Source organism: Rhodnius prolixus, unplaced genomic scaffold (genome assembly GCF_049639745.1).
Source record: "Rhodnius prolixus isolate KJV_2025 unplaced genomic scaffold, Rpr scaffold_1, whole genome shotgun sequence".
NCBI lineage: Eukaryota > Metazoa > Arthropoda > Insecta > Hemiptera > Reduviidae > Rhodnius > Rhodnius prolixus.
The window spans coordinates 57,715,386-57,738,592 of record NW_027411581.1 but is presented as its reverse complement, the minus strand read 5'-3'; the positions used below and the strand labels follow the sequence as shown (position 1 = coordinate 57,738,592).

The window sequence follows — 23,207 nt, the reverse complement described above, 5'->3', positions numbered from 1 at the left end:
TCCTGATGCTAACACTTCTTACGCAAAGGTGAGATATAAATTTAGAGAGAAACATTTACTTAGAATGGTCCTAAATAATGAATTAAGCTAGCATTCGTATTCCTTGCGGAATTTCAAGTAAAAGAAATGTTAAAACGATTAGCATAACTTTCTTGTTCATTTAGATTAATTTCTATAACCTTTTACAGCAAATTATTACTTCTTTACTCTAGAATCGCGCTACGAGTTAATACGGCTGGCAGAGAGTAAGTTTCTTCAGGTAGTCTGTCCGAGATAATTCATTAAGTAGAGAATTTGGGTTTAAAATTAATTTACCTTTAATTAGTGGAAAGTTTAAGATGTTCGTAAAGGGTCAATGTTCATTTTTAGAGAGAAATTTAGCTTGTTACTAAGTGCACTTTTGGTTAACCTAGCGATTCCTTCATTCTTGGGGGACACCAAATTTCTTATCCTTCTTAATATAGGTTACACCAGCAAGCTTCTTCGTTAGTGCATTGTCCATTCCTTCCTATCTTGCTTCTTTCGTAGAATTTTGTCCCCTTTTCCACGTTTTGATTCTTCTCGAAGACTTTCTTTATGCCTCTTTTTTAATCATTTATTTAGTTACAATCAACGCATTGCGTTATAAGCAACAAGGGTAACAATAAGCAATATTCACACATATCAGAGTGGAGAAGTTACCCAGCGGTAACACTCCAAAAACATTCTACATTCCACTGATCCTCTTCATCAGAGAGGAGATCGCGTGGCCACACTGTCTTTTAAGACGTCTGGAAGTGTTGCCTGGAAATTTTCTTGAAGATAGATGTTGTACAAGTGGATTGTGATGAGTTTGGATGTTAAGATCCTACTAACTCTCTTCATCAGAGAGGAGATGTTGTACAAGTGGATTGTGATGTGTTTGAATGTTAAGATGGAATTTTCTGTAACGTGTTTTTGCAATTTGTGTGGCGAAAGGAATGTTCAAGTCTGTGTGATGTAGAAAAGAGCGTTTACTATAGAGCGAAGAATTTTAGGCTGTAAGGACTGGATCCTTTGCAGATTTGAGCGTTTGGTTGAACCCCACAGTTCGATGCCATAAGCCCAGACTGGCTTTAATATACTTACATATATAACTCTTTTGTTGTCCAGAGTGAGTTTTGATCTGTTGTCGAATAGATTTTTCAGTTGTCGGAAGCGTCTGTTGAGTTCTGTTCTCTTAAGTCGTGCATGAGGGTTCCATGTAAGTCTTTTTTATGCCTCTTAAATAAATTTATCTTGGATTCCACGGGGTCTTTTGTCCTCTTTTCCATATCGGCAAGTGTGATTTCATGCACCTCAGTCTACCTTTATCCAGCCGTCTCTTTCGTAGCTTTTTTGTTTTTGTGAACGGAATGTATTGCGCAGCGATCAAAAATAGATCTATTGCGACATCCAATACATCTTATGTGAGATCTTTCATCCTGAAGCAGCACTCCCAAGCGACAAAACCATTCAGCTAGATACTCCAGGAATGTTCAAGATAAAACTGGGAGCCGGCCGTTAGAGATTACCACTCTTTGTGCTACCCGTGCACTTTTCTCGGAAATACTGAAGAAAACTTCCTTTAAAAAAGAACCTGGTAGGTATATTTCGTCCTAAATCCTGATAACTAACCAGGTAAATAAAATCTTCTCTTTTATTTAAAGAAAAGTAAGAATAAAGTAATGGGAAATATTTTTTAAAATGAAATAGAAATTTGCATACTTAAAAAGCGTATCTATAAAATTGCCCCCAACACTGCTAGTATATTATATAAAGCGTAAAAAAAAAAGTAAGGCAAAATATTAAATTGAATCTAAACAAATAAATATTAGCATAAACGTTGTAAGCAATACTGGGCAACTTTTTTTATTTGTTCTGGAATATTACCAAAAATAAATATAAAATAACGATATTTGTGGATTTGGAATCAGAACTGATTGTTGTTTTTTTAATGGAATAACAGACTTGTGAGTGTTTGTGTCTAGTGGTGCCTTGAGGGGCATTTACTCGCCCACGTTCCCTGATTAAACTGAATTACAGTATAATGTATTAAATTACCGGGTAAATAAGTTTTATATGCAGGATTATGCCCAAGAAGATCCGTGCAGCTGTAAAGGATTTGATGTATTTTTATTATTATTATCATGTATTTAGTCGATTTTTTTTTTTTATGTTTTTGTTTTAAGCAAATGTAGTGAAATTTTACGGTTGGCAACAGTCTAACCTTCCCATGTTTCTTGTTATTGTTATTGTTGTTACATAACATTTTTTATCTCCGACATGATTGGAATATTCAATGGAAATAAAATAAAATAAATACGTTTCTACACAAGTATTGTCATGTTTTAGTAGCAAACGTAGATGTCTCAAACCTTCTACAACCACGTTACATTCTACGAGGGTCGTTTGAAAAGTCCGTGCAAAAATAAAAACTACTTAATTTTTGGGGGTAAACCTTTTTTATTTTTCAACATAGTCTCCTTTTAGGCTTATACACTTCGTCCAACGCTGCTCTAGTTTGTTGATCCCTTCCCAATAATAGGATTTGTCCAAGTCTGAAAAATAGCCATTCGTTACTGCAATCACCTCCTCGTTTGAATAAAATCTTTTTCCCGCCAGCCATTTCTTCATAATGGGGAACAAATAGTACTCCGAGGGAGCCAAGTCTGGAGAATAGGGGGGATGTGAAACGAGTTGGAACCCTATTTCCATTAATTTTGCGACCACAACTGCTGAGGTGTGAGCTGGTGCGTTGTCGTGGTGATGGAAAAGGACTTTTTTGTGGGCCAATCGTGGGCGTTTTTCTTGCAACTCGGTTTTCAAACGGTCCAATAACGATGAATAATATGCACCTGTAAGTAGTTTTACCCTTTTCCAGATAGTCGATGAGGATTATTCCTTGCGAATCCCAAAAGACAGTCGCCATAATCTTTCCGGCCGAAGGAACGGTCTTCGCCTTTTTTGGCGCAGATTCCCCCTTGGTAACCCATTGTTTAGATTGTTCTTTGGTCTCAGGAGTGTAGTGAATTATCCATGTTTCATCCACAGTGACGAAACGACGCTTACAGTCCTGCGGATTCTTCTGGAACAGCTGCAAACCGTCCTTGCAACACTTCACACGATTTCGTTTTTGGTCAAGCGTGAGCAATCGCGGCACCCATCTTGCGAATAGCTTTGTCATGTCCAAATGTTGATGCAAAATATTATGTACCCGTTCATTCGAGATGCCCACAGTACTAGCAATCTCACGCACCTTCACTTTTCTGTCATCCATCTCCATATCATGGATTTTATCAATGATTTCTGGAGTAGTAACCTCAACAGGGCGTCCAGAACGTTCAGCGTCACTTGTGCCCATATGGCCACTCCGAAAATTTTGAAACCACTTATAAACTGTTCTAATCGAAGGTGCAGAGTCACCATAATGTTTATCAAGCTTCTCTTTAGTCTCCTCAGGCGTTTTGCCTTTCATAAAGTAGTGTTTAATCAACACACGAAATTCTTTTTCGTCCATTTTTTGAAAATCACTCGACTTCCTCGATTCAAACGAATGCCAAACACAAAGAAATAGACCGATCTGGTTGAAACTTGGTGTGTGTTCTTCCAAGAGATGCTACTAACTAGACATAACCTCGATACGCGCCAGTGGTGCTATCTCTCTGACTTTGCACGGACTTTTCAAACGACCCTCGTATTGCTGTAGCTTGTTGCTTAGCAGATGTGTCACTAAGTTTTTCGATTAATATCAGAAATATTTTTGGGTATGTTTTTATTTTTATTGCCATGATGTGATGGAATTCGCTGGTACTAAACTTTTAATGAGACTGTAAAGTTAAAACGCCTGTTGAATTGTTTAGAATGTGGCAGGTATGTACTCTCTTCTTGCTCTAATTTCTGAATTGATTAGAATTTTTTCTGCACTTAGGGATCACCAGCCTATGTAGGTACGGCGGGGAGGATTATACTCAAGTAAGTGGTTATCACAATCTGTTGGAGTTTCACTAGAGCCTAGGGGAGTCCTTGCAAGGTTTCCAACTCTTACTGGGTGGCCAGCATTAGAATATCTGGAGGAAGCGTTTAAAGGATACCAGGAGTGATTATCGCTGAATGCCTATTCTCCTCACTTCGTCCTCCTCAGACACCCTCAGAACGTCTGAAGAGTATTAGTTTGAGTTCCACAAGGGAGTCGTTATCCCTAACTGCCAACTCCTCGTTCTGCCTAGAGAGCGTGGGCGATTCTCAGGGCTGAAGGGAATATGCATCACCTAGAATCCTCCACCTTGAATTTTGGGGAAGCTCTTCAGCATATTTAGAGAAACATAAAAGAGCAATAAGAATTGAATAAAAAGGTAAGAATGAGAACAACATCTAATAACTAATACTATTTCATATTTCATATCTCTACGGAATAACTTAGTTTCAGAACTTATACGAACAATAAAAGAAAGAAAAAATATTACTACGAACATCAAGATACCCTATTTAAATTTATTAAAGCAAAATTTAATAAAAAAACTAAAAAATAAAACTAAAGCGCGCTATTTTTCCGTAAAACTTCGTTCTCGTTCGGTATGTTCCGGTGTGGCGGGGAATGTATTTCTACGAGCCGGTATCTTCTCTTTTGACGGGAGGGAAATCATTCAGTATCAAAGACGCTGTTGTGAAAGAGGAGTACACGAACTTACTAGTGTAGTAAATCGATAAATAATCAATAGAATAATGTGTTTTGGATTCAATTAAGACGTACTCCTACAATTATTGACAACATTTTTGTGTGGATTACCATTTTCAGGTGAACAATTTTTATCATTATTTCTATTTTTTTTTCCCAAATTATTTTGATTTTTTCTTCAATTTGTTGATTTTTACGTGTGATAGTTCCAACTGCAAAACCTTCAAATTTAGATTAACAATAAATACCGATAAAGCAAATAAGTTAATGATCTTAAAAGAAAATTGAGAAAAGTATAGAAATGATACTGTAAGGAAAAATTTTGTATTAACAAAGCAACCAACACATTCTATAAAACAATACAATCATATTTAAATGAGTGAAATCAGGGAAATTGTTAATTTATTTTAATTAAACGAATTATGTACCTAACAAATTGATTATTAATTTTAATTAAAAATTATTATATTTTTTTATTCTGTCAAATAAATAGGCATCACTTTTCATTGTTTTTTAATTATCACGATTTCTTAAAGAAAAGGGATTTATTTAATAATTTATTTTGATTTTAAAGCATATATTCTTGGAATATTTTGATGTTAACAAAAATAATTCTTTCTGCTTGTTTTTAGTATTCTGAGGAAAGAAATCGCGAATATTTTTGTAAATTGATATGAAAACGTGTCGATTACTTCTCATTCTGGATTTGTGCAGAGTGTTAGAGTGAGTTAAACTCAATTGTAGATTGGGGAATGTCTTAACAGAAGTCCAGAACACTGCGGCGTCCTAAAAGATTTATTGTGGCTCCCTTAGGAGTCAGTTTTTGATCACAGAATGTAGGCATATGTAATGCTTACTTTTGGCGAGGTGTTTAGATGAGCTGGATCTATCTGTGAGGGTTTGCTAATCATAAGTATTTACATTAAGTGTTTGTTGGTCGTTATGTGTGTCCATGAAAAGAATGTTATTGGTCAAAATTTTAGTTAAATGGATTTTTTGTTTTTAGTTTTTGCGTTCCTCCAAAAATGGGTGTAACCTTTTGCTTTAACTGTTGTGTGATTAGGCCGTGGCCTCCTCAATTTTCCAACTGAACTTTCGAGATGTATTTAGGTTTTGCATGATAGGGAAGTATGTTCAACCATACAATGGTGGACCTTAGATTTAAATGGTTTACTCCCTTTGCTGACGAAGCTATCTCCATGGGAAGATAGCCCTTGATCGTGTAGTGTATGTGCCTTGGTGTGCTTGTTTACGTGAATGCAGTGTTAGAGTATAGCGTCCCCATTGTGCAGTGGTAGTGCATGGAGTACTTGTGCTAAGAACCCGTAGGATTGCAACACCCATGAAGCTGCATACAACATTTGGTGATATATTGCAATCTTAAATTCTTGTCACTATAATTTAAAAAACTTTGTGAGCGGTAATAACCTCTCTGAAGAGCCATTTTAGTGACTTGAAAGTAAATAATAGTATACAGAGAGGTTGTGAACCCAAATCTTCTGTGACCTAAAATATTTATTACAGCTCCTTTAAGGACTTGCTTATAAATAAATGAAGTCTTCGACTGAATAGTTGTACTTGATCAACTACTGTAAAACATTGTTCATCAAGAAACTCTTTTTCTAAATTTCATCTCCACTAATTTGTGTTGACACATCTACGAATCCTCTATTTTGGATTCTGGCCATAAATTATTCCTGCTGGTACTTAAAATATTTATTTATTTTTTTTACTTTTCAATATATGTATTATTATTCCATTCTTCATTTGAAAAATCTTTGACATTTACTTCATGAAATCTAACGGGAAAAATTCCTTGTAATACATTTTATGATGGAGAAGTAAATAATATTTACGACTGCTTTGAAATGGTTGATCACGGCGGTATTCCATTACCTGCTAATATATTGGAAATACTTTACTGCATTTTAATCCATCAACACTTGGCTTGCATTCACAAATAGACTAAATAATTTCACTCATTCTCATTGCTTCTAAATTACCTAACCTAATTAGTTTATAATGTAACACTTATTAAAACAACTTTGTTCTCAAAATCTATTTGATCTGGGTTGTTGTAAAAAATTTACAGTTATAAAGTATTTTCCCTATATTACAAAGAAAATTTGGGAATTTTATCTTTTATAGAAAAATAGGAAAAAAGTTGTCAAAGTTGGGTGTTTTTTAACGTTACGTTATTTCGTACACTTTTTGACGTTCAACCCTACATACAACTGTCCTACGTTTTTTTAATGAGGTTACTAAAGTTTCAAAACAGAGCTTTCTCTGTGTTGAAGTCCATTGAAGCCCCCCAATATCTTGAATATCACATTCTTTAATCCAATAATTACTTGTTTACAAATTAAAAAAATAAATTAGTTAATTTTTTAATGCAGTTTTGGGCTTAGGTTGGAATTTTTTTGTCCATTTTTATTTTTACGATTAAATTTATTAAAGTTTTATTGTCAAAGCCTAACTGTTACAACATTTAAAAACCACAGACTTATTAAAAGTTATTTTTTTGTTTTAAAGTTAATTTTTTCTAGTTTAAAAAGTCGTATTTAGTATATAGATGTTTTAATGGACAGTGTTGCTCATCAATAGACACAAGAATAACTCAGGTACATGCAGATCCAGCCATAATTAATAAATATAAAGAATTGTTGCTAGATTAATCAAGCAATCAATCAGCGACCTGTTTCACACACAACACTGAAAAATAAAAAAAGAAAATAACTATTTTTTTGTAACAACTTAAAGCGTAGTACCAAAAATAAATAATTTTAAATGGGGACTTGGTAAAAAAAAAAAGCAGTTTAATAGGATCAGGTTAAACTCCACTTAGCACATTACTGGTTATTTCTTTTGACGTTAGGCGACAAAATTGAATAACTGGACGTAAAAGTAAATTATGGATTCTTAAATATAAATAAAAAAGAGCTTAAAAATAAAATCCAGCTTTAACCTTTTATTTTCATAAATAAATGCCCGACCCACGCCTTCACCAATAATCAGGATTATCTCTATTTCGTCCTTAATAATATAATGCTCGCTTTTTTTCTTGGTTAAGTGCACCAGTGGGTTCGTTTCTTTCAGTCGTCCTCCTCATAGTCTTAGCCACGCTCTTTACTAACATAGTCCATTAAGCTCTCTTACGGATCCAAAACCAAAACATCGTGCTTCTTCTCAAAGCGATTTAACTCTTTGGACACCCACGGCGGGTTTTTTAAGTCGGTACTTTATTCCATACATAAACGGCCAGTTATGGATACCTTCATTGCTTCTATCTTAAGCCCTCTTTAGAGTCCCATCTTACCGTCATTTAGAACTCTGCCTTCTGCTTAATAAGAATTGATTTTATTCGTTTATTTATATTTTTATAGGTGATATTTTTAATGCTTCTTTGTACAATTGTATAATTGGTCTCTCTCTCTCACACAAAACAATCTCTGTGAGCACTTCCGCATCCAGTTTACTGTTTCTTCGTATATTGTGATCCAACTAAGGACACAGAATTTAAAATTCTAAATCTCTGTGTTCGGTTTACTTTAAATTAAGAAGTGATGTACAATATTACTTCTCATTTCATCTCAAGAATTTCCTTGTAAATTTCCTGTTAATGTTTGTCAGGAATCTTCAACATTCTCATTATTTCCTTAATATGTTAACCAACAAGTCCCAATTAGATCTTAGAAATTCTAGAACAGTTACTACTCAATTCTGCATTTTTCTATTCAGAAAAACAGTTACTTGCAAAAATTCATCTCTAATTCAATTCTTTTTATTCTACAAATCTTTACCTCCATCTTTAATAATTTTATAATTAATCCTCTCAGCAGAGTTAACGCTTCCAAATAATAGATTTAAATTTTATTTATTTACGATTTTTATTATTTTAATTTAATCGCAATTTTGATTAGTATTTTGTATTTTTATGTTTATTACTTCCATTGTAATTATATTGTAATAATTACTGTAATTATGATTGTAATTACATTGTAATTATAAAATTACTATGAAGTAGGCTAACCAATTTGGAAAGCTTACTGGTTATTTTCAAAAAAAACTTTTTTTGTGCTTACTCGATATTGTTCCGGAACAAAACAAAAATCCTTCTTTTATCTCTCTTAATCTCTCTCTATGCTATCTCAAAACCGGAACATCGCGGAATATTCAATTGTATTTTTAATGAATTTAAAGTTTAATGAAAAAACTATTGATGTAAATTGTGGTGAAAGAAATCATGTCGTCCCTTGAGATCAGAATTATGCTGAGTCGCAAAAAGCAAATTTTACTGGAGAGGCATTTTTTGGTTATTTTCAATTTCTATTTTCTAATTTAGAAGTATTTTCCAAATGGAATAAACATGTAACTTCCCTTGTACTATCTACTATAGAATAATCTGTTTTAAATTTTGTAGTTACTATTCTAAGATATTCTAAATAAGAACGATGCGTATAACGTGTACAAGTAGAATGGTTCTGCACTGAAGTAATACTACCCCTATAAACATAGACTTGTTCTAGCATGCATTTTTTTGGGGCTTCCAGGCGGTTAAGATGTAGAATATTTCTGCACTAAATAAATCGATCATTGATAGCATACAAAATAAACGAAATTTGAATTTTTTGGACATAGAATAGTTCTGCTCTCAAGGGACGATGTGTTCATATCAAAAGTTTTTTTTTTTTTTGAATTCCACAAAATTAACTACAAGCTAAAATTTCTTGAGACTATTATTAAACGGCGCAAGAAAGCGTGGAATGTGCTACGCGCATAGCAGATCCTCGAAAGAACCTATTTTCTATATTGGAACCTACAGGATTTACGGTGATGCGAGCCAATCAGTTTTGGTTAAATTCAATTCAGAGCTGTTCGTCTGCTCGCTGTTCTATCTGGAGGATGGATACCCACAAATAATCACCCGGTCGGGCAGGGCAAAGGAAGTGATCCTTCCACTACGATGAGTGTTGAGTGTTGTTTCTTTAATACAAATCTCTACGCCCACAGATTTTGTTCTTTCAATTAGTTTCTGACGTATTAGGAGAATACCTGTAGCTGGCAAAATGGCCTGTTTTGTAGCAGACACATAAACCAGAATGGCTACTTAAGGTGATTCCAAGGTAATAATTACCGTAAAAGTTAGTTAGCTTGAACATAGACTCATTATGTCCATTACGACATATATGGCCAAATTAAAGAAGATTGGTATATAAGAAAATAGCCTTGAGATGAATGCAATATTTAGGAAACATATAACTAATCTGTACTTACTTTTTACAGATGTAAATCGAACCGCAGTTTGGGCGTAGCTGTGTTGGGGTCCCCTTATTGGATTCTTGGCTGAAGTACAGTGTGTTAAGCGTTGCCTCAGCTTACACGACGAAAAGCGTGGGAGAGGATAGTTTTCGGTGTCCTGAGGGATGTACTTCAGATGATGCAAAGTCTTGGGGGGTCAATGAGTAGATCCGGAAAATGGGCAGGCTAGCGTAGATATCCTAGAAAGCGATGAGGATGGTTCAGTCCGGGTGTAAAACCAATCACCCTGGAGATTCCCTAAACAGAACTTCAAAAGGCTCGTAAATAGAAGATTTTACCTCGGAACATCCTTCAAGTCTTTGCCACTGGGGCTCAAGACTTGAAAACACCGTACTGGTTGGCTAACGACCATCTAAGACCTCCCTCTACGTTGATCCAAATTTAGGTAGCAGTTATCGCTGGCTAGAAACCTAACTCTAACCACTAATCCCTGCTACCTCTTTGTATTAACAGCACATTCTGGAAATGAAGGAGGAAATCTTGAAATTGAATTAATGGCTCCTTCTCATTCTTAGACCCCAATACAGAGAGATTAAAAAAAAGATGGATCCTTTAACCCTTTAGATCATGCAAAACTAAATCTAGAATACATTTGAATTTACAACAATTTGGTTGTAGCTATATTTTGATTAAATCCATTCATTTTGTTTAATTTAAGAACAGTAAGATTGCCAGATAATTTATAATGACGCTAAGATGGCAATTAGCAGTAAAATGCTTCATTAGATTTTACGATCAAGTTTGTAATCAAGAAAAAGAAGCAATTGATCAAAATGATCCGTTTAGTTTATGAAGACGATTGAGTTTTTAGACAGATCAATCATTGCTTTCTTTTTTTTAATCAATTCGTCATCAATATTGATTAGTTTTGTCAGCTGACTTTTTTTTTTTTTTTTTTTTGAACTCAGCAAAAACATCAGTTTTTAATTGTTGGATCGTGTATTGTTATGGGGGTTAAGTGTCTTGTTAAAAATCTAATTTTGTTTTTTTAAATTTTTTTAATAAATATTTTTTCAGAAATAGCGCCCAGAATTTTAAATTAATTAAAAAAATAATAATAAAGCACTAGGTAACCATATTTGCAATTATACAAGATCATTACTTATTTTATTTTTATTTGTTTTTCCAAAATCTAAAACTTTTATGGAAATGTTTTCTGCCTTTTTTTCCTCTAAGGAATAACGTTTCCCGCTCTGAAAACTCAAGTTGAAGTTCTCTCTAAATTGTTATACTTTATAATAAAGTAAAGCAAAGTAAGTAATTGCCTATTTTTTCAGGCGGGTTTTACGTCCAACTACCAATTAGGTGTCGTGGTCGGAGGCGACTAGCAAACATACTTTACTGTAAATTTCTCATATTAACCATTAAATAAAATCCAAGGCCTAAGACCAGGGAATCGAACCCAGTACCAATACATATTAGCTTTGCGGGACTAGTCTATAACCGCTCGGCTACCGTAGCGCCTATTACACTTCATAATTCATACATACGAAATAGTCTTACGTGGCCAAGCATTGCCATTACTTGCTGAAATCGATTTGAATTTCCTAAATTAGCAGAGAGGAAAAATTATCTCATCTACACATTTGGCTGAACTTTACTGAAGTGACAGAAGTAACGAATATCTTGTTTTAAGATGGTGTTTGAATAGTGAAGTTTTGAGGTGTCTGAAAGATTCAGCAGAAGTACAAGAAAGTCTCTGGTTGAAAAGAATGAGAAATAAAGTAGAAAATTAAATGAGGGAAAGAAAGACGAAGAAAGATCTACATTTAAACATATAGATTATAGAATGGCAAAGTGTACGTACTCATGTCGGTTTTTTTTCTTGCAAGAGGTAAAACCTACCACCCTAACAATCGTGACGTAGACGGTCGTGATTGAAGGTCAGGTACATCAGCGCATCAGTACATCAACTATTAGGAGCGTTATTAATAGTTGGGCTGAGCAACAGCCTATCTTATACCACGTGGTCTACTCCCATCATATACCCATAGACAAACAGAATAAAAGAAGACAAAGGAGGTTAATTTACGAAGAAAACGAACAAGAAGGAGTACCATCAGAAAACATAGCTGCCCAAACTCAACTTTGTGTATACACATTGATATTTTTTACTTAACAATTATAAGAATTAGTAGTAATTGCCTATTTTTGTCCATCTACCAATTAGGTGTCGTGGACGGAGGCGACTAGTAAACATACTTACTGTAAATTTCTTTTATTAACAATTAAATAAAATCCAAGGCCTAAGTCTGGGAATCGAACCCGGTACCACATACGTATTAGCTTTACAGGTCTCGCCTACCAACCGCTCTGCTACCGTGGCGTCTTTATTTTGCCTTAAACTAATGAGTAAGGAAAATCTAGAGCCTTATAAGAATTGTATTCATACATGTAATCTGCTTTAATTATTGTAAACAGGTGTTTTACATTTTAACCCGTTCTAAACAGTATGATCTCTGTTTCATCTTTTTTCTTTCATCATTCCTCTTAAGTGTCTAGTTCTGCCAAAAATTGGAGTGAAAAATTGTGTATTTAATGATTAAACAACATCATGTAAATGGAGCATAATTCTAAAAAATCACTAACTAACATTTGATACCTCATGCCAGTACCAGTGACGACGATACGAATTATTTTCATCAGTATCTACAGAATCCAATCCTTTCAATCAAAAACGCTCCGTCGAATCGCTAATGCCCCTTACTTGGTTACTAACTCTACCTTTCTAACAAGATCTCCTTATTTCCTGTATTTCTGAAGCTTCAAGATCCCGCTATGTTGAATACTATGCTTCAGTTTCCTCACATTCTAACACTTAAGTTTCCAAACTTATTGCATTGCAAGAAAATTCTTACTAAGACGATTGAAGCGCCGGTGACCATGTGATCTTCTTATTGAAGTAAATGCAAGTGCACAATAGTGCAATGCTCTTCTTTGGAAGTTTCACCATTGGCTGAACGCTTCCCTCTTGCTACTCAAGTATTGAATGTATCATTTACTAGCTACAATTTTAGCAGAAATTTTCTGCTGTCGTGAATAAAGTTTAAAAAAAATCATAAAAACAAATGATAGACATCATACATTTCACTGAAATGCACTTCAGAGGGAACCCTAATGACTTCTTTTCCGGGAAATGGCCTTTATCAAATTTTCCTGAAAAAATGCAACTTGTAATTAAAACTGTCCGGTAGGACAGTTGTATAAGGGTTATAAGCAATAAGTTTATGTTCTTTAAAGATAATCATTGGAGCCAACTTTGAGATAATGGTCAAAACTGCAAAATTGATTCAATAAAGGTGGGTCTTTTATAGATGATCGATTTTGATCAAATCATTGCACCCTCTGGTGGCTACTAATGAAACATGAAATTTGAACGATCTTCCATTTTATGTTTTTTCAGTTATGTTGACTTCGAGTGTACGATAGGCACACCAATTTAAGAGACCGTCTTTCAAAACTCGTCTCTTCGTTAAAAATCAAAATTCTGGATTGCAATTCTGTTTTTTTTAGCACCTCTCTGTTAAGATGGGAACTTAAGCAAAAATGAAGACTAGCTGCACAAAATCTGATGAATCGGATCTGGTATTCTATACGTAGAGGACCCAGATCAAGTTATGAAGTTGGTAGAAAAAAGACTTTTTAAGGAAAGCCAGATGGAGATTGTAGAAGAGGTTGTCCTCGCTTGATAAGACTTAGTAGAGTCTTGAAACTGTTGTGTGAAAAATTGGAATGAAGATCAGAAAGTTGAGATTTCAAGAGAAGGAAGGATCTAGAGACGACTGTGACCCTTTTAGAGTAGATAGTTCTAATTGCCTTGGACAACCATCAGAAATGGTAAATCAATTAGTCTAGTTATCCAAAAGCTAATCAATACTGTGGCAACACAAAGAAACAAATTGCAAACTAATTCAATTATAATTATGAACACTTACTTTGTTGCTGATTGATTTATTGATGCTAAAGATTAATTTTATTGAATGAATTATTTGGTAATGTTTAATTAAATATTAATTTTTTATTCTATTAACTTTTTGCTCTGAATTTGGTTTGAACAACTGGTTAATGTTGTAACTGGTTGATGGATCTACAATTAGACTGAAGCCTTGTTTTACTTGCTGAGATACTGCTCAGTGCAGTAGTATCATGCTTAATCATTAAAATTGAAAGTGCTGTCTAACAGATTTGTTTCATTCTTGTAACGATGTTATTTGGTTACGGGTAGTAAAACTTCTTTTCCTCTTTGGGAAATCTAAATCAGGATTTATTTTTCTTGTACAGGCAGTCAAGGATTCATGATTTCTCTAGAAATTCCACCAACGGACGCTCAAGTATTAATTAGAAATATTGGCTAAAGATGAGATTTGTATTTCCTTCATCTTTTAACATCTCTAGTCTCTTAGATGCAAATAGAAGGCGATACCACAACTTGGCCGAATTTCTCTAGTCTGCACAAAACAATCACAAAGGCTCCTTCCTAATAGAAAGCTGCACTAGGATGTAAGACTCTCTTTGATTCTCTGTGAGAGAAACTAAAGACTTTTGTAAGAGAAAGTGTTTGGTCTGATTTTTATATTAGTTCAGTGCAGGTTTTTACCAAATTCTTAAACCAGATAATTATCCAATAAAAGATCTTGTCGTGTGGCCAAAGGCGACCTTATTTAAAGAACTTTGAAATTTACAATAGGACATCATTTTCTTATTCTATAAGCGTTCCCCGACCGCATGGTTAAAATATTTTAAACATTAGAAGACAAAAATATCTTGATAACATCGCCGCGTATTGGTGAAACATTTAAACCTTTTCTCATATAACCATAAGCATTATAAACCTGATACTTTCATTGAACTCGAATGAGAATGGTGACTTGGGGGAATCGTTTCCATCTTGCTCTTGAATTATTCATTTCCTACTTTTTCTATGGCCATTGTTGGGTAGGTTTTCTTTTGATCTCGAGTCTTTGCTAAGTTTGATATTCTAATGTAAGTTTATTTTTATTTCAATCTTTAGAGAAGTCAGAGATATTTTTTTTTGTATTTTTTTTTTTCTCCATTAATTGTGAAATATTTTATAGACTATTCCAGGGTGGTGGAGAGTTGCACAGATATATTTACAACGCGCTGTATCTGCGAACTGCCTCCATTATTGATAATAATACCCCTCTTTTATTTAAAATGTAAGGAATCCCTTGAACTATAAAAACAATCCGCCTTCTTTTTACGAAAACGACATCAGTACGATTGCGGTACTTCCTCTTATGTTGGTAAGAAATTTAAAAAAAGGTAACTGAATGTTGACATAGCTTTCTATTACTACATTATAACTAAATCAACTTAAAAGCTTTTTTAAATCATAAGGGTAGTTGGTGAAGACTTACAAATACTTCTATCTATAAGTGGATATTCATCCCGACTCTTAGCATCACTTCTCTGCCAACTTCTATATTGTAAAAAGTAGATGGAGATCAGATCCTTCAGAAAAATCTAGGACAAAACAAGAAAATTGTAGGATGTTTCAACAATTATTGCTGCCAAAGGCAAAGTCGAAAAGAACTTACTTAAAGTGGTGTGTTCAATTTGATTAAAAATGAACCAGAACTCGACCAGCCAGCTAAGTTTACAAGAAAAAGAAGCTCAAAAGCAAGCCTAAATGGAAATGAAAGCAGGGTGTTCACGGAGGGAGACCATCTAGCTGAGAATTTCGGATGTGTGTGCATAGGTGCATACAGGTCTTTCCGCAGATCACTTTGCAGTGAGCGATTTGATTGCGACGATGATACCCGGGGCTGTGAAATGGTTAGTAAAAGGTGGCCTACATGTGCAGATTGATTAATTAGCAAATGCAATTACGCAGAAACTGCATGTTTTTGTGCTATTAATTTCTCCACCAGCTGTTATGCAATTTTTTAAATAAAAGATCAATCAACTTACCTGACTAATTGTTACTTATATGTTAATGTAAATTATATATACTCTTTTTGTTAATATTTTAATATATGTAATACAAACCGGTTTGATCATTTTTCTAATTATTTGTATAATTTAATCTTGGCTATTTTTGCAAAATAAATAAACGCTTATTTAACTGTATCTATTTATATATTTATATAATTAGAATGTTCAAAGTCTGAAATTTGCTAATAAAAAACAAAATTGCCGCATTAAATTTTGAGAGAATTCATCTCCCAATTTTATTTGGGAGTTAGGGGAGTTTTCCATTGTAGTAATCTAAGAATGGGAGAAATTCAACCAAAATAAGAAGATTAGAAGTCAGTCATTAGAAGAGAAAGAACAAGCATCAAAGATGAAAGTTGACAACTTATTGTGAAATGGACTAAAAACTTAACCTGTATATTCACAATCAAGTGGCCATATTTTCTACAAAATTTGGATGCCAGCAAAGTAGAATCGCAGATAACGCAACAGTGCAAATTTTTCAGCAACCCCATAAGAAAAAAAATTATGTTTTGTATAGGTACAGACGAAGCTCTTAATAACGAACACTGGCGGGGGAAAGCAAAGTGGCCGCTATTTGGAGGTGGTCGTTAGAAGGAGGTAGGCAAGTTTCATAATGAAAAAATATGGGTTTTTTTCCCCAAACATCTATTTAAAAATTGTTTATTATTAATAGATTTAAAAACGTACATAATTGCATAATTATTTAGCTATATGATGTGCATCAAATGTTTCTTAATTATCCAAAAAATTTATCAAAAAAACTACATATTATTGACTTAATTAATAATTTTTATAATAATCATCACATTTATTCATAACAATAATAATTTATGGTAAAATTATCATCATACTATCATCTATTATTAGAAAAATAGAACAAACCTTCCGGCAAGTTGACGATGGACTCGATTTGGTTTTAGCAAAATCTTCCAACACATATATTTTCTCTTCTAGAGTTAACCACTTTCGTTTGAGAGACATATCGGAAAAAAAATAGTATTGTACGTCCAAAGTAATATTGAAAAATGATTGAAATGGTACAAGATGTATGGAGCTTATATAGGAAACTTTAGGAAAAACCAGAAAAAAACAAAAACTTGAGAGGGGATTATACTTTTTATCACCGCGTCAAACGAACTTTTAAGAATAAGGTGGTTGTTGGTGGGAGGTGAAACATATAATCCGTTCCCCAAAATCAATGTCTGCGGTCGCTATGTAGAGTGTCCATTAGGCTGGGAACATAGTGGAGCGGCGAGCAAAGCGGCGATGATAGCGAAGAGCAAAGCGGCGATATCAAACACAAGTAAACATATGGGACCGCGCATCGTGGCGAGCAAAGCGAAGATAGAGCAACGCTATCTCTAGAGAGTAGAGCGAAGCGTTATGACATGTTTGATTTCTTCGCTCTCATCGCGCTCAATTTGTAAAGGTTATTTTTCAAAGGTTATGGATATTGATACATTATTGGTTTAGTTTGTTTAAAGAAACCTCTGTGGGGCCATAGTATTTGTGAAGCTACAATAGTTTTTAATAATTAATAGTTTAAATTAATTAACAATTAGTAGTTAATGGAGAATTCAGGTAATTTTTGCTACATTTAATTTGGTTCTCAATCCCTTAATGCTAACTTCTAAATACTAGGCAAAATTAAATTACATTTTCACGTCCTACTACTTCTGATCAGAGCGAATTCTCCAATCCTTCTTCTGTAGCGTCGTACTACTCCAGTTTTTCAGATGAACAACATTAATTTACGACAAATCATGGAGTAGTGATTTAATAAAATTATTGTTTTTTTTTAATTGACTAATTTCTTTTTATCTGCATTTATTTCTATTTTGTTTTTATTTATTCTTTTCTAACCTTAAAGTAACTGCTAGGATTAATGGGGTTACACAGATTTGTATTTAGTTAATTTTTCTATATTGTGCCTAACTTTTGTTGTGAGTTGTATTATTCAAAAACAATAAAATTTGATTTTGATTAATGGGGTTACACTGGGCTAGTATGTAATCAAATGTTGATAAGACATTCGAAAATACGCATGAAACTTGCCAGGATGCTCCCGAAGTTGTTGGTACAAGTGATGAAATTCACCAAGTTCATTTCTAGACTTATTTATGTCATGTACACTGCAGCTCCTACTACTAAGCTGCTGCAAATACCAAAGTTACAACGAAGAATTTTCATATAAAAAATAGTTCCTCCATCTTGTTTTGTCAAAAGGAGAACGCGACTAAACTCGTCACTATGGGCATGCGAATCTTTGCTCGCTGCTAGTCGCTCTCTTTGATCTGAAGCAGCTAACATCGCCGCTTGGCTCGCCGTTCCTCTATGTTTCCAGCCTTAGGCGGAGGTTCTTTTATATAGAAAGTGTGATAGGGGTAAAACGGGAAAATCCAAAAACTGTCCGTAAATGGAGGTGGCCGCTAGTGAGAGTGTCCTTTATGGGCTCGACTGTACCAGGTCAACATACAGGATTTTGAAGAAATATTTGTTGAGCTATTTTCGAGAAGAATAAAAAAATGCGACGCTTCAAGGTGATTGATTTCGAGTCAAATAATAAGAAAGTTTGTTCTTCCAACAGTAAAAAAAGAAATACGAAAATCACTTTAAAACAAAACAATCAATGCTGAACACCAATAATATTTTATATCATTACGTAATATAATACACAGTTATAAAACGATTCAAATAGTCCTGAATGCTATCTGATCAGCTGTAAACAATCTTGTGACGTGTACATTGTGTTTTGTTTTTTTTTTCCAAGGACTTGAACTGAACTTAATTAACTTTGCAAGAAGCTGGGGATGTGACTGAATGCTATATTCTACTTGTTCTTCATCTAATTAAAGAAAATATTTACGCGAACAGATGCTGTTACCTAAAGAGAACAGTATCCAATTTAATGGTTATTTTTTTTTATTTTATCTTATTTTTTTAAAAAAGAAGATTTGCAAAGAAAAAAACATGGTTTTCCAATTTAAGAATCGTAGTATATTTACCTTTTCTTTTTTTTTTTCTAATGATAAATGGCTGTGCTAGTTAAGGCATTTTGCGCACATCTTTCTAAGGCGGTCGTAATGCTTCAATGAAGTTTAAATTCGCCACAGTTGCGCTTTCTCAACGCAACGCTTGCTTGACGAACCTCAAAGAAGAAGAACAGGAAGTGATGATTCATATTTTGAAGATATTTCATGAGCATACTGTGATGAAATTGTGCGCTAAACTATTGTTAGGAAAAGTACATGAAATGTAAAATCAAGTCACCTGATGTGCAGCTGATAGCAGACGAATTTAATACAGGAATTGCAGAAGAATGGAACACTAACGGAGCTGAATATAGAAAATATAAATATGAAATAGAATAATAACAATAAATAAATACACGGAAGTATCCGTAAAATTAACATTAGAATTTCTTTTATTTCAAAGTTGGTTTAAAAAGAAGAAGAATAAGAAAACCCAGGCAAGAAGGAATAGACCTCCATACAAGTATACTAACTGCATCAAAATTAGCCAATTATCAGCCACATATAGAAACTTGATTTTAATTACTTGTTTGCCGTGTTTGTTCGCTGAGTTTGTATTATCTGCAACGCTGATAACAATTCTTCTCGTATACAGCGATTTAGGAATTCGGTCAACGCTTGTAAAGAGGATATCTCTTCTTGGGATAGAAATATTATCTTTATGATTCCAGTTAGATTCGTATTTCCGTAATCCAAACAGTGGGGATTGAGCTTAGAATAACTTAGATCTCTTTGCAAACAGCTATAGCTTCAAAGGCTATAGAAATTAGATAGCTAAAAGGTGCTACAGCTTGACGGTGCTTATTTTGTCAAAAAAAAAAGAAGCTCAAGAAACATACGGAAAGCATTTTTAGGTAAAAAAAAGTGCCATTTCTGAAAGCACAAAATATTGAGCAACGGCTCTCATTTGAACACTGTTCATAACAAAATTATAGATACCGTTTAGATTGTCGATATTGTAGATTATCTCATTACTCATTAAAAAAAATGTTTAATTAACAATTTTTTAAAAAAATCATTTATTTAGTTACAATCAACGCATTTTGCGTTATAAGCAACAAGGGTAACAAAAAAGCAACATTCACACATATCAGAATGGAGAAGTTACCCAGCGGTAACACTCCAATATACGAGGGTCGTTTGAAAAGTCCGTGCAAAGTCAGAGAGATAGCACTACTGGCGCGTATCGAGGTTATGTTTAGTTAGTAGCATCTCTTGGAAGAACACACACCAAGTTTCAGCCAGATCGGTCTATTTCTTTGTGTTTCGCATTCGTTTGAATCGAGGAAGTCAAGTGATTTTCAAAAAATGGACGAAAAAGAATTTCGTATGTTGATTAAACACTACTTTATGAAAGGCAAAACGCCTCAGGAGACTAAAGAGAAGCTTGATAAACATTATGGTGACTCTGCACCTTCGATTAGAACAGTTTATAAGTGGTTTCAAAATTTTCGGAGTGGCCATATGGGCCCAAGTGACGCTGAACGTTCTGGATGCCCTGTTGAGGTTACTACTCCAGAAATCATTGATAAAATCCATGATATGCTGATGGATGACAGAAGAGTGAAGGTGCGTGAGATTGCTAGTGCTGTGGGCATCTCGAATGAACGGGTACATAATATTTTGCATCAACATTTGGACATGACAAAGCTATCCGCAAGATGGGTGCCGCGATTGCTCACGCTTGACCAAAAACGAAATCGTGTGAAGTGTTGCAAGGACGGTTTGCAGCTGTTACAGAAGAATCCGCAGGACTTTAAGCGTCGTTTCGTCACTGTGGATGAAACATGGATACATCACTACACTCCTGAGACCAAAGAACAATCTAAACAATGGGTTACCAAGGGGGAATCTGCGCCAAAAAAGGCGAAGACCGTTCCTTCGGCCGGAAAGATTGTCTGTTGGGTTTCGCAAGGAATAATCCTCATCGACTATCTGGAAAAGGGTAAAACTATTACAGGTGCATATTATTCATCGTTATTGGACCGTTTGAAAACCGAGTTGCAAGAAAAACGCCCACGATTGGCCCACAAAAAAGTCCTTTTCCATCACGACAACGCACCAGCTCACACCTCAGCAGTTGTGGTCGCAAAATTAATGGAAATAGGGTTCCAACTCGTTTCACATCCCCCTATTCTCCAGACTTGGTTCCCTCGGACTACTATTTGTTCCCCACTATGAAGAAATGGCTGGCGGGAAAAAGATTTTATTCAAACGAGGAGGTGATTGCAGAAACGAATGGCTATTTTTCAGACTTGGACAAATCCTATTATTCGGAAGGAATCAACAAACTAGAGCAGCGTTGGACGAAGTGTATAAGCCTAAAAGGAGACTATGTTGAAAAATAAAAAAGGTTTACCCCCAAAAATTAAGTAGTTTTTATTTTTGCACGGACTTTTCAAACGACCCTCGTACATTCTAAACATTCTAAATTCTACTGACTCTCTTCATCAGAGAGGAGATCGCGAGGCCACTGACTTTTAAGACTAACTGGAAGTGTTGTCTGGAAATGTTCTGGAAGATAGATGTTGTACCAGTGGATTGTGATGTGTTTGGATGTTAAGATCCTACTGACTCTCTTCATCAGAGAGGAGATGTTGTACAAGTGGATTGTAATGTGTTTGAATGTTAAGATGAATGTTTTCAGCAACTTGTGTGACGAAAGGAATGTTCAAGTCTGTGTGAATGGTTTGATTGGTGACGTAGAAAAGAGCTATTACTATAGAGCGAAGAATTTTAGACTGCAAGGACTCCTGGATCCTTTGCAGATTTGAGCGTTTGGTTGAACCCCACACAGTTCGATGCCATAAGCCCAGACTGGCTTTAATATACTTACATATACATACAAGTCTTTTGTTGTCTAGTGTGAGTTTTGATCTGTTGTCGAGTAGTCTTTTCAGTTGTCGGAAGCGTCTGTTGAGTACTGTTCTCATAAGTCGAGTATGAGGGTTCCATGTAAGTCTTCTCTCAAGGTAAAGCCCAAGAGTTAACAATTTACAAAAAAAATTAAAAATTATCAAAAACATAAAATTAACTGCAAAACCAAAGTCCGTAAGTAAATATATGTATAAGTAAACATAGATTAACTATTAATAGATTAAATATAGATTATCTATCAAGTTACTTCACTCCAACAAACATAAATAACATTAATTTGTCGACCAATTAAGGTTTATTTCATGTAATCAAAAAAGTCTAATTACTAAGCCAAGTAGGGTAATTATTATTTTTATGACTAATAAAAAAGTTGTATTATTAACATAATGTGTTTAAAAACAACACTAATTTAGATTGTATATTCACATAATAAAATAGATTAATTGATGCGTTATTTTTAATTAATTATGAGAAAATATTAAATCATATTAATTATGTAATTATCATAAAAACTATTTGGATTACGCGATTTTTCATATTTTTTTAATGCTCTTCTCTTTCTCACACTCTCACAGCCCATCTCAATCAGTCAATCTGTCAATCTGTCATAGTTTATTGAGAATATTTAAAAATCGAATGAAAGTTCTGGTGAAATAATATCTTTAAACGAAAGAAGAATATGCACACTGCAACAAGAAGTAACAAGTAGCTAGCAGATCTGCAGAGAAAAAAGGATCATCAATTCCCCTGCGTGAGTATGGGTGGGTAAATACACGTGGTTTTGTTGTGGTGCATACGTTTGTGTCTTGAGTGTGTTTGTGATGGTCAGCTGGAACCCAATTCGTTACCCATGGCAACAACCATCATTGCAGAAGATCTCGTATGTGTATTGTGTGATTGTTCGTGCTGTTAGATTGGGAGTTTAAAATCTCTAGCTTTGTTCGTTTCTCCTTAAGGCGTGGGCTCCTAATATTTAGAGAAATGTTTGGGTTGAATCAGGTTGAAGAACGCCATGAAAATGGTGGAAAACTTAATGAGTTAACTGAAGAAGTTAATCGTATGATAAGCGAGCGTAAAGCAGGCACTATCAAGTTGGCAGGGCACCTAAAAAGAAAAAGAAATGAGTGACTTCTCGGTGATTGATTAGGAAGTCAGAGTTAGAGATAGCCGCCCGTTTACTTTGACTGGATGACGTTCTCAACAAGATAATTCTCTTCTTTTCACCTTATAATAACGAACATATGTGTCAACTTCAGACTGGAAGTACTGGATTTATCATCATACCTCCGACCAAACACAGGAGAAAGTGTTGGGTGCCTGAGAAAATGTTAGCAGGAGATCTACAT

At 34.5% G+C, this 23,207-nt stretch overlaps 1 protein-coding gene and 1 long non-coding RNA gene across 4 annotated transcripts in view; one reads left to right on the top strand and one right to left on the bottom strand.

Moving 5' to 3' along the window:
• The first annotated feature begins 3,859 nt into the window (after window positions 1-3,859).
• Window positions 3,860-23,207, top strand: part of dachs (unconventional myosin-IXb-like dachs) — a 323,656-nt gene continuing 304,308 nt past the window's right edge. The window contains exons 1-2 of one of the 3 annotated variants that reach the window (XM_074112324.1): window positions 3,860-4,352; window positions 4,421-4,795. The gene's annotated coding sequence lies outside the window, so the exon portion shown is untranslated. Of the gene's footprint in view, window positions 4,353-4,402; window positions 4,796-23,207 lie in introns of those variants that run through there. The other 2 variants (XM_074112328.1, XM_074112325.1) reach the window with 2 other exon arrangements.
• LOC141446002 (uncharacterized) lies at window positions 6,110-15,691 on the bottom strand. The gene is made up of 3 exons (XR_012453439.1): window positions 15,553-15,691; window positions 15,373-15,478; window positions 6,110-7,387 (listed from the first exon to the last, which is right to left on the bottom strand). It is a non-coding gene; the product is annotated as an uncharacterized lncRNA (long non-coding RNA).